The 12691-nt window shown below is 36.5% G+C and overlaps 1 protein-coding gene across 1 annotated transcript in view; it reads left to right on the top strand.

Annotated features, from left to right (window-relative positions):
• Positions 1 to 12691, top strand: part of cdh13 (cadherin 13, H-cadherin (heart)) — a 1360987-nt gene that overhangs the window by 1184680 nt on the left and 163616 nt on the right. The gene's annotated exons all lie outside the window — the stretch shown is intronic.

Below are 12691 nucleotides of genomic sequence, written 5' to 3'. Positions count from 1 at the left end.
ACAAAATGTAGTAGGCATAAACTATAGAATATATAAAGCCCGAGTTCCAAAGATCAAATAAACGCTTTCACAAAAGCTTCAAAAATGATTCAATAGCTTCTGTGGTGTAGCGCGTTAAGATATGCCTCTTAGCACAGAGCAGCTTTTCCTTGCCTCACAGACCTGAGTTCGATTCCCCGCTGGGTATGAAGTGTTGCTTTTTTTTTCTTTTCTTTTAAACCTCAAACGGACATAAAATTTATACATTGGTATGCACTGTCAGTTACTGAGATCGTTATATTTTCATGTGGGATGCTCCTTTTCAAATATTTTTTTAACAATTGAGACTGCAATTAACAGGAACAACTGTCCTTATAACTTATTTTTAAGATCCATAACACACAGACAGACAGAGCACTGCGTAATAGAGAGACAGACAGGCAGAGAAGTCACTAGATATATAAATAAACAGGGAAGCCACGTGTACTGAAAAAAAAAAAAGAACAACATGTGCGTTGTCCTTGCTGCACTGAATAAGCGCAGGCGCTCTAACATCACCCCTCCCCCGATCTTACTTAGAGAGTCAGGGACAACGCACATGTTGTTCTTTTTTTTTTTCAGTACACGTGGCTTCCCTGTTTATTTATATATCTAGTGACTTCTCTGCCTGTCTGTCTCTCTATTACGCAGTGCTCTGTCTGTCTGTGTGTTATGGATCTTAAAAATAAGTTATAAGGACAGTTGTTCCTGTTAATTGCAGTCTCAATTGTTAAAAAAATATTTGAAAAGGAGCATCCCACATGAAAATATAACGATCTCAGTAACTGACAGTGCATACCAATGTATAAATTTTATGTCCGTTTGAGGTTTAAAAGAAAAGAAAAAAAAAGCAACACTTCATACCCAGCGGGGAATCGAACTCAGGTCTGTGAGGCAAGGAAAAGCTGCTCTGCGCTAAGAGGCTGTTGAATCATTTTTGAAGCTTTTGTGAAAGCGTTTATTTGATCTTTGGAACTCGGGCTTTATATATTCTATAGTTTATGCCTACTACATTTTGTAACATTTATTACTAAAATATGAAAAAGTTTCTGTTTTAACAATGTGTTTACACAGATTACTTTAGAGTAATGATCTCTTATTTCCACTGTAAAACTCCACTTCACTCCCACATAATCAATCAAGGCGTGAGCTGGGAAAACTTCGCTCACGTTCTAAGTCGGTGGGGGGATGGAATAGCCGGCTGCTGGCAGCTTGTCTTTTATCAGCACATTTAGAGGACAAAGGATGCTGGCGGAGAGGTGTGAACGGATTTAAGAAGCGATTTAAGGTGGGCCGGATATACGAGTTTTTTCGTTGGCTCTGGTAATTCTAGTGTTAATAATAAAAGGGATGGTGTCCAATCTAATATTGTATGCTTGAGAACTCACTGGAAAGAGCACACTTTTATTCAAATTAATTCTGAGACCAGAGATCTTTTGAAATTCTGTAAGTGCTGTTAAGACTGCAGGCACAGTATTTTGTGGGTCTGATATATACAGTACCATTTCATCTGCATATAGAGAAATTTTCTGTTCAAGTCCTTCTCTGATAAGCCCCTTTATCTGATAAGCATTTCAACAGTGAACTGTTCAATGGTGATTGCAAATAGCAGTGGTGACAAGGGGCATCCTTGTCTGGTACCATGTTCTAGTTTAAAGTAGTCTGAACAAATGTGGTTAATACAAACTGAAGCTTCTGGATTGGTATACAGTAGTTTGATCCATGCATAAATGTTCAGGCCAAACCCAAATTTCTCTAATGGTAGTGAAAAGATAGTTCCATTCAATCATATCAAATGCTTTTCTGAATCCAACGATAATATCTCTGGAGTGTTTGACTTTGCAGGTGAATATATTATATTAAACAGGCATCGAAGATTGGAAGCTAAGTGTTGACCTTTAATAAATCCAGTTTGATCTTGTGATATTACCGAAGGCAGCACTTTCTCCATCCTTCTAGCTAGGGCTTTGGAGAGTATTTTAACATCATTATTCAGAAATGAAATTGGTCTGCATGATGCACATTGTAATACAGTATGTCCTTATTTTGTTTAGGAAAGGCGGTGATTAATGCTTGGCGAAAAGTTTGAGGTAGAATTTGATTGTCTCAGCTTCTGTAAATGTTGCTAATAATAGGGGAGCTAGCTGAGTGGAGAATTTATTATACAATTCTACAGGGTAGCCATCAGAGCCTGCTGCTTTCCTGCTCTGAAGTGACTTTATAGCATCTAGTAATCCTGATAGCGCCAGAGGTTTATCCAGTTCCTCTGCACTAAAAGTATCTATTTGTGGTATCTGTAATGTATCCAGAAATGCATTAGATTGTGTTTTGTCTTCTTTAAACTCAGTAGAATATAAGGATTTATAGTAGTCTCTAAATGTGTGCATTATATTTTTATGGTCAATGATTTTATCTCTATTCATGTTGGTGATTGCTGGGATTGCATTGCAAACTTCTTGCATGTGGATTTGTTGAGTTAAGATCTTATTAGCTTTCTCTCTGTGTTCATAGTAATGATGTCTTGATTTAAAAATGAGTTGTTCTGTTTCTTTGTTTGTTAAGAGGTTGAGCTCTGAATACAGAGCCTGCCTTTTCCTATGAAGAGCCTCACTTGGACACCTGGCATGTTCTTGATCTATTCTAGTAATTTCGCTAGTTAACTCTGATACCTTCTTGGTTTCTAATTTATTTTTATGGGAAAGATATGAAATAATCTATCCTCTTAAGAAGGCCTTTAGAGTTTCCCAGAGTATTCCTACAGAGACCTCTGAGGATGTATTTGTCTCTAGGAAGAAACTGATTTGTTTTGATATAAATTCTGTACAGTTCTCATCTGCTAATAGAAGTGGGTTAAGACGCCATCTGCAAAATGAGTATGTGGGGCATAATGATTTTAGCTCCAAGATCAGAGGGGCATGTTCGGAATTAACAATAGCTTCATACTTGCAAGATTTAATAGTAGGCAAGAAATTATTATCTATAAAGAAATAATTAATTCTTGAGTAGCAATGATGCACTGGTGAGTAGAAGGAATATGTTCTTGAGTTTGTGCTTTGAAACCTCCAGGGGTCTGATAAGTTGTGGTCAGTTAAGATCTTTGCAGTGTTAGATGTCATCCCCCCTGTGACAGGAGACCTATCTAAGAGTGCATTTAAAACACAATTAAAGTCCCCAGCCATTATAATTTTATGAGTGTTCACATTGGGAATGGATGCAAATACATTTTGGATGAATTCCCTATCATCGACATTGGATGCATAAACATTTATCAAAATCACTTTACAGTTAAATAAATTGCCCATGACAATCACATACCTACCTTCAGGATTAGATACTACATCTGATACCACAAATGAGACTGTTCTATGTATGAGAATTCCCACACCTCTAGTTTTCTTTGTAAAGCTGGAATGGAACATTTGGCCAGTCCAGTCTTTTTGCAGCCGAAATGATCCTTGCTTAATAAGCGGGTCTCCTGTAAAAATACTATTTTAGCATTTAGACCTGTTAGGTGAGAGAATACTTTCTTTCTCTTTAATTAGCGATTCAGGCCTTTAACATTCCAGCTCACAAAGTTAACTGTCCCATCATGGAGACATTGATTCTGAATTTTTGATGTCATTTTGTAGTCTTAACTGGAAGTGAGACAGCTTTAACCTTAATTTCCAATTTTCCCACAAGTTATTGCCATGCAGCCTATTGTTATGTTGGTAGTTATAATTATAAGGATTAAAAGGATAGATTAGATATATCTTGCTCTCTTCCCTCCCCCTTATCACCCCCCCCCCCCCCATTTTGCATCCCCATGTGAAGCTGGACCCCGCTTCACAAAGTCCCAGTCCTCTGACATTCCTAAAAACAGGGCACGTCCAAAACAAAACAAGCCCCCCAGCAGTGGAGTTTGAGGATTAAAAAGTAGAGATATCTATTACCAATAAAGTCTAAATATTATAAGCATAAAATATAATCTTCAACAGTCTTGAAATATTAAGACAGTAAACCCAGGGAATGATGTTAAAAAGTGGCCCTGGATAAGTATAGTAAACCCAAATACAATAATAACAATAACAATAAACTAAGGGTATGATGTAAAACAGTCTCCTTTAGAAAAGTAAAAAAAAAAAAACTAATTTCTTCCACACATACGCCTATAATTGTAATTAAAACATAAACAAAAGTGTCCAAGAAGAGAAAAGGCTGTATAATTATGGTACCCGTATTGTTGCAAGCGGATCAGACAGCAGGTAATATCTTCTTGCCATGCCATGACAGGATGCGACTCAGTACTCACTATTGTATTTCAAAAAAGTGTCGGGGTCTGCTTTCTTAACTCCTTTTCTGCATCCTCCTTGGTGAAGAAGATGTAATATTTGTATTGAATATCCATTTTCAGTTTGGCTGGATACAAGAGGCTGTTTCTGATATCGGCTTTCCGTAACCGCTGTTTAATGTTGTAAAAAGCTGCATGTTTAGCAGCTGTTGAGGGTGAGTAATAAGGGAAAATATGAATGTGGTTATTTTCAGATATAATCTCTTGTTTCTGTCTGAGAAGTTCCATTACTTTAAACTTAAATTGTAATCTCTCGAAGCGGACAATTAAAGTCCTAGGTTTAGAGGTATCTGATCCACGTATGCGATAAGCTCCCGCTATCTCGGTATCTAATTTAAAGTCCTCTCCAATTATTTTTGAGAATAGTTTGGCTACGAGTGTCACTGGGTTTGGACTTTCACGATTCTCAGGTAGACCTTCGATTCTAATATTATTCCTTCTGCATCAATCTTTTAGAGCCCCAAGTCTATCTCCGAGTTTTTTGCATTCGGAATTCGCAGCTGTAGCTTTTCCATCGGCAGTGGATTCAAAATGTTCCGCTGTTTCAATTAGAGTCGTGAAAGTCTGCTTAACGTCTTCCAGCTGATCGGCAAGTTCTCCCAGTTTAGACACATTTTCCTGACTGTGTTCCTCAATTTTTCCTAGCATACTTTTAAAGGTTACATCAAAACGATTATATACATTTTTCCAAGTCTTTATTTTCCTGCTGCGGCTCTTGCATCTCCAGCCTCAGCTTCTCGTTTGTCTTGAGCAAGCCATTTATTTCTTCCTTCCTATTTTTCTGAATGTCTTTCTTGAGCTCACTTATGGCCGTGGCCAATCTTGAGATCATTTCCTTCAATTCAGACAAATCGTTTCGGGATTCGTACTCTGCTAGTGAAGTGGCAACCCCAGTTACAGCCGATGCCTCCAGCTCGCGAGGAGTAGATTAAAGCGCGGACTGCAAGACTATTTCTAGTTTCAAGTGATCTTCTGGAATCAGTGAGCTATCGTGACCTGCATCACTTGCACCTTCGTTCCCATTTTCGCTCTTAACTGGAGATGCAGTGCAGCAGGGTCCTGGGAAGTCTGTGCTTTCGCCTGCCTGTTCCAGGTCAGTCTCTGAAAGGCCGTACCTTGCCCGCAAACCAAATACACACAACACACTACTTTTGAGTTCATTATTGAATTTGCACATAACAATGTGATTGTTGTGATTGAGATTAATCATTATGTCAGTCGTATAAGTCGAATGTGGAAAACTCACGCTATTGGTCCAAGAGATTATAATATGCTAACACTCATCTGAGAGAGTAACCACGGAGCACACTGCCTTTTTTTTTTATTGTGCCTACATGACCACATTCGTAATATCTGAACTATTTCGAAGCAACGTTTGCACTGTTTTGTGTTTTTTGTATCTCACATTCTCATACACCTTTATCATAAGAGCATCCCTTATCTACGATGGAGCGTTCGATCAGAAGAAAATATGAAGCTTGTTTTAAATTAAAAGTCGCGAAAGAAATTGGTAACTGTGCTGCTGCAACAAAATTCGATGTGTCTGAGAAACTGGTGCGAGATTGGAGGAAGCAAGAAGATGTAAAAAAGAAAATTAAGTGTCGTATTATTGAACAGGCGTAAAAGTTGGGGTCTGATTTTATGATCGATTTTGCTTGTTTCAAGACCCGACTTGTACTCAAGTATGTACAGAATATATATATATATATATATATATATATATATATATATATATATATATATATATATATATATATATATATAATATAAAATAAAAAACACAAAAAACAGAATACAAACCCTATAGCTCAGGAACCTAATCTGGTTATAAAAATTGCTCAAATTGCTACAACTTGATTGCTTCACACAGTACGAGTGGATGCATGTTCAAATATAGACATTTTCTTATCCTCATTCAGAAAATGTTGGAGTGCAAGAGTGAACAAAGAGTTAACATCAACTTTGTTGTGAAACTGAGGAAATCTGCAATGGAAACTTTTCAAATATTGACTGACGCTGAAGAGTGTGTGTCTTGTGTATAAGTTTTTGAATGGCAAAAGTTGGTGCTCAAAGGAACCTATTTTTTGTCGGTAGAAGATGTGAAAGCAAAAATGACTGTGATCTTCAGCAGCCTTTCAGAAAATGATCCATGGAATTGCTTTGAACATTGGTGGCTTCATATGCTTCTGTGTGTCAACTCAGGAAGGAACTATTTTGAAGGTGTTTGTTGTTGATTTTTTAATTCATTAAATAAAAAGAGTTACAGGCACAGTCTCTCCCTCTTTTTTGTGTCGGCCTATCAAATGTAGCAGAATACAAAAGGAGGGATGTTAATGTGAATGCCAAATTTGGCAGCAAGTACGTTGATTAATGATAAATGTTATCTATTACTTCATCAGACATACAAAGGGCAGTGTGAAACACATGCTGTACATTGGGCACACAATGTGCAGTTGATGTGCGTATATAGTAAGTGCCATATGGGAATGGAAACTTAAACTCAGGTAGTCATTTTGAGAAAAGATGATATTGGCTGTAAAACCTCTGATAGAATTTAAATACTGTATTGTGTACATTGAAGGAGACAAACTGATCTGATAACACAGCCAAGAATTTGCTAATGCAATCACATACCATAGTGAACTTCTGTTCAAATCTTAAGGGTTTTAAAATGAATAGTGCATTTGATGAATGATTCTGAACAATGAACCTTCTGTAGGCATCATGTAGGTCATATTTAGTACCTATCAAAGTACATAAGCTGACATAATTTGAAAGACTTACCATAGAATCGACCCGAAGTATAATGCTGTTCAATGAATTGCCTGTCAGACCCCCTGTTAGTCTGCAGGCCACATGAATGCAGCCGTAAGTCTCGGGAGATCACACAGCATATTGTTCTCTGGCTAAAATGATTTCTTCTGCTTAAAGTCAAGAGTTCTTCAACCTTCAGTTTGAATCCTGGTTTTCAGAATGACAAAGAAAAAACATCTTGCCATTCTTTAATCAGATTGTCAGCTTAAAACGGACACTATATTGCAAATATTTCTATATATTGCATCTAATTCAAATATCCCTGTTAACTGTATAAATTGTTCAAAGAAGAAGAAAAGACAAAAGCATGGTTTTCATGTCTTTTCGCTGGAGTTATTCTTCATCATGTTTTATTGCAGATGCATGGACCAAATAATATTCTTTAGCTATTTCCCATTCATCAAAATTAGCTTAGCTAACCTACAGCTAATGTGTGTATTCCACATGATAGATATCAGCAGCTGCTCTGAATGATAGTAGTAGTTTCAAGATTATTAATGAAAACAAAGAATTCTATGGTAGGGATTTGTAGCCTTTCAACCTTTTATGCACTGATATTAATATTCAGATTCATCTCTGCCTTTTTCGATTTATGTCCTGCCATACGTGTTTATGCTATATGTTCACTAATGCACATCAACATTTGCTCATCTCCCATCATTAACCAAATTATTCTTCATATTAAGAAAGGAATTTACAGAGTCTGAGTATAGCAATGCACTTACATTTATATAACACAAGATAATTTAATAGCACAGAGCTGCCCTTAAATGAGGTAGCTGACTAAAAGCGCTCACACACACTTAAACTTAGAACACAAGGACTTCACCTTTTAATGCATGTGAGAATTCTACACTCTGCTGTACCTTTTACAGGTGGGAAAAAAATAAACGTGTCAGCAATCAAATCAGATCTCGAGATTTCCAGAATACTTTTCCAAAAGCAGGCAGCTATCAAAGCAGAGATGGTAGCATGGCAGAACTAAACTGGGTTTGTGAATGATGAAAGCTAGATTTGCTAGTTGAAAATAGAGGAAATATAAGAGGCCATGAACAATCATATTTGTTCCACTGTGAATCCACAGTTAAATAACCAAGGCCAAAATAAATATGCTTAAATTTCTTTCTGTAAGGTTACTGCTGCAGTGCAACAACAAGAAATGCCATTTCCTGCAGTAAGAGTTGAGTTGGCTGCCACAGACCATTAGGTTTGTTAGGCTAAATTCAGAAAAACATACAGTACCTCCTAAATCTAAAGCCATTATTTATTTATTACTATCATTTTTTCCCAATGTGTTATTTTTTCATATGTAAAAATTACCTACATTGAGTGTCCTCTTTAAGAGGCATATCCTGTGACGGAGAATTATATCAGTAAAACCATCAAATGTATAAAGCTCTATTTAAAGCAGGTTGACAGGTACCTGAAGATCATATGCACGCAGTTCAGACAGACAGAATAAGAAATGGTAACGGATGCCAAAGTGTACTGCCACAAGTTTGAAGAGAAACGATTCTTCTGTGATTTTTACATGCATTTCCACTAACACATGGGAAAAGTGCTACCACCATACAAAACTTCTGTCCAAAAGTTTAGATCCACTTGGTGGATGCCAACACAGCTTGTGCTTGTAACAGAGAGGAAACCTTTTCTGTACACCCAAAATAAAATTAACAATTCTTAAATTTCTTTTGCCTCTGAGCAATGTTTTTGTATCAAATGGGTTTTGGAGTGTAGTTTTCAAACATGCTACAGTTCAAGAAAAGTGTTGGGATAGTTCCAGGAAGATAACAGTGAATTCTTCTTAATGCTGTTGCCAGATATCATTCCAGTCATGCGCATTTGAGGTGAGATGGAAAATGTTATTTTAACCACCACCATATTTGTAGCAACATTGGTACACATTGAACTTAATAATAATAGCAATGGATACAAATGTCATAATTACTGAAATTGTTACTGATATCAACCATTCCAATGATTTTTGCATCAAATTATGCAAAGAAATACAAAGAACGCCAAATCCAACGACAAACAGCTATGAGCACCATTCAGAGCTTTTAGGCCATGGCTCATCAATTTCAGGCTAAGGACAAAATGGGGACCATGCCAATTTTAATTGATACAATAGTCATTCACTACAAAATGTTAGATTTAGTACATAACACAAAGGTCTACTTATTTTTTTAATATCATACTAAAATTGTCATAAATTAACATGTTATTGCAGTTATTATGAATATTTCATAAAAATAAAAACTGTATAATTGATATTCATGCAGTCATGAGTCTTGTTCTCTATGTGAGTGTTTGAGCATGTTTTCTCAGATGCCCCAGTTTTCTACAAGTTCCAAAGACGGGCATATTAGGTTAAGTGGCAATTCTAAAATTGACCCCACATGTGTCATTGTGATCTGTGAAGGACTAGTGCCCTGTCCAGCATTGGGGCCTGACTTGGGCCCAATACTTCCAGGATAGGCTGCAGCCACAGTAACCATAAATTTGATTATTTGGCCTCACTGATTAATGAATAAATTTTAATTTGCACAGTATTTGTTAAGGCAAAATAAATTGAGAGGTGCTTTTTAATTTTATGACCAGTTTCACAATAGGGCAGATTTTGCCAATGGTTAGCCAAATACTCCACAAGGTTTGTTAGAAAGTTGTTCCAGCTAATTTCTTAACTATTGAAGTGGCGAAAAATTATCACCAGAAGGCTTTTTACCTGAAATGAAGGCTATTAGGACTCAATGGATAGGCATACAGAATCTATAGTTTTATTGCAATAAAATAACAATAAAAATAACACGGACTCAACCCAATACGGCCAAATTGAGCTGAGCCCTGAACAGTTCAAAACCCAAAACTTATAAATCATCTCTTATCACTCTGACCTTGTTCAAATTAGCTCATTTGCTCATTTTCTGTGACTCCCCTCTACTCCTGTCCGGCCGATACCTTGAGTTCCCATGGGAACCCTTATTATCTCCTGACTTCACCCTGCAGCTGGCCCCTGGTACTTTCACTGTATATTGTTCAATTCTAGTTTCTGTTTTTGCTTATTTCTTTCACTGGTCAAGGCCTTGATTCCATATATGGGTTTCCTCTCATCATTTCCTTTCTTGGCTGGCATGCTAATTTATACTTGGTGGCTTAATGCTAAGCTTTAATTTAAAAAGAACTATGGCATGTGCCTTTATTTAATCATTTGCTTGGCATGCTTGATTAACATTTAATTTCTGTACTTAGGTTAAATGCTAGTATAATTTTCTAAACTTATTTATGCTACAATATATAGTTTTCATACATTACATCATCTGACCTTGGCAGCAATGCCTTTTTGACATTTTTGCTGATTCACTATTCCAGCTGGCTTCTTACATGCCTACTAAAACCATTTTTCCTGCATTTTGTTACTGGTATTGCTCCTTGTTTTTCTGGCCTCCATGAGAACAGATGTTCTCATGCCTTCTTATCTTGTCCTCGCTTAGTTTCTGTGTGTCATTTTTGTCCCGTTTTCTCCTTGCTATCTTAATACTGGTAATTTTCCTTCAAGCTTAAAAAATAATGCAATATAACTGATTTTTTAGTTAACCATTTGCTTGACCTATCTTATTTGCTTAACATTCTAATTTATGCTTAATCTTAATGTTTTAGAAGCTATTAATTACTTTTATGCCTATTTATGCCTAATATATAAAATTTTTCCCTTCTATACTATAAGCTGTTTCCTTTATTGTATGGAATTTTCCATTTATTTAGAAATTCTGCTCCTTCTCTTGGTTTGTTATTCTGCTGTGTCTGAAATTATCACAGCTTTCGGTAAATTTTTATTTTCTTGGACAATCAGCAACTTGGCCCGAAGAGGACAAGATATCCACCACGCCTCAATTGATCTCTCTCTGATCTCTCTTATTATTTTTAATGTTTTATAAAAAGCAGGAACTTACTGTACGCGAGTAGTCATCAATAGGTTAAAATGGGCACTATTTTTGCTCAATAGTTTTGGACTACCTTGTTTTTTGAAACTATTAATTGCTTTTTGGGTAAGAAGATAGTTTGCACTAAAAAACAAAGAACGTGACAAGCAAGTAAATTTATGCAAAAAAGTTACAAAGTTTTAAAGGCACCTGCGATTAGGCGACATAGCAGCAGTAAGCACTTCCTGAAGCTCACGTTATTATCTGAGATGGCTGAAAATAAGAAACAGATTGGAATGAAAATCTGAAGCAACTGTCTCCTTCCAGGACCAGCATTTCCCACCCCACTCTAATCAGGAGAAGAATGTTAAACTGTAAATTTCTACAGTAAACAATAATTGCAACAATTGTGCCACTATATGCTATCTTCATAATGGAGCAGGGTGTCTTAAGGAAGTTATTTTTCTGGTGAGGGATATTAGGTTGTGTATTTTTTTTTTTTTTTTTTTTGCCAGGGGCGCAAGTTAAGTGAGAACTTTTTCTCCATCCATCACAATTAGATGCAAATGGTGTGTATATCCAAGGGCCTAAGGAAGAACATAATTGATGTGTTAGCTAAATATTCCCAATCTATCAGACAGAGAGGTATATGGAAAATTGTGTGTGATCCTACAGCTAAACTTGCATTACTACTGTGATCTTGGACACATTCCTGCACAGTTCTGCTTATGCTCTCCTAACATACTAAGCATGGGGAAATGCCATTTGGACCTAGGTCAAGGTCTCCTGATCTTTCTGTTGCCCAAGAGGTCTTTCTTTTTATTTCCTAAGGAATACAACCATGCTGGAACCTCCCCTTTTCTATCTTGTACTGTAACAGTGTAAAGCATTTTTTGGCTTAATTATATATTCTGAAGATTTTGCATTTGCCTTTTTTATAGCAATCTGAAGCAGTCCACTGTGCACAACACTACAGTAAAAGCAGGTGGATGTTTTTATTATTAAACAAATAATAGGTGCCCGGCGTGGTGATAAAATAGTATTCTCTGCTCTTTTAGCCATATGCCTTTAAAGACAAAATACCTCCTCTGGGGGTTACAGTGTTTCTTGTATTTTTTAGGCCAGCTATTCTTTTTAAATAATTCCTTTCTCTCTAGCATTTGCCTTTAGAAAGTGCATTTCTTTCTGCCCCAGATATGGATGAGCTGATGTGCATGTCTATTTAAAAAGAGATTCCATCATTCTGTCATGAAGTAAGCTATGCATATATTTTTGACTTAATAAGATAGATAATGTCGCCTGTGGTTTCTAGCAAAACATGTCAAGTACTAGAAATCGAGAGAGAATGGACAAGAGCAAACTAGAGCAGGAAATTTAAATTATGAGTTATTTTTATTGTGCTTTTTATTCACTCCTTTTTCACGGATCAAAATCCCCTCAGTTTTCTTTGGTGCACTATAAATCATTCAGTTCAGGAGCCTGTCAGACTTAGGCAGCATGTGAAGATAATATATTGAACAGCCCCCTCGCTGCTATACCCACCTGTAACTGCAAAGGTCATCATTATAAAAGAAGAAACTATAGGAAAAGCATCTTGTCGGGGAAATGT

This window comes from Erpetoichthys calabaricus, chromosome 9, assembly GCF_900747795.2.
Source record: "Erpetoichthys calabaricus chromosome 9, fErpCal1.3, whole genome shotgun sequence".
Lineage (NCBI taxonomy): Eukaryota > Metazoa > Chordata > Cladistia > Polypteriformes > Polypteridae > Erpetoichthys > Erpetoichthys calabaricus.
Note: the sequence above shows the minus strand (reverse complement) of the source record. Positions and strands in the feature narration are given on the sequence as shown.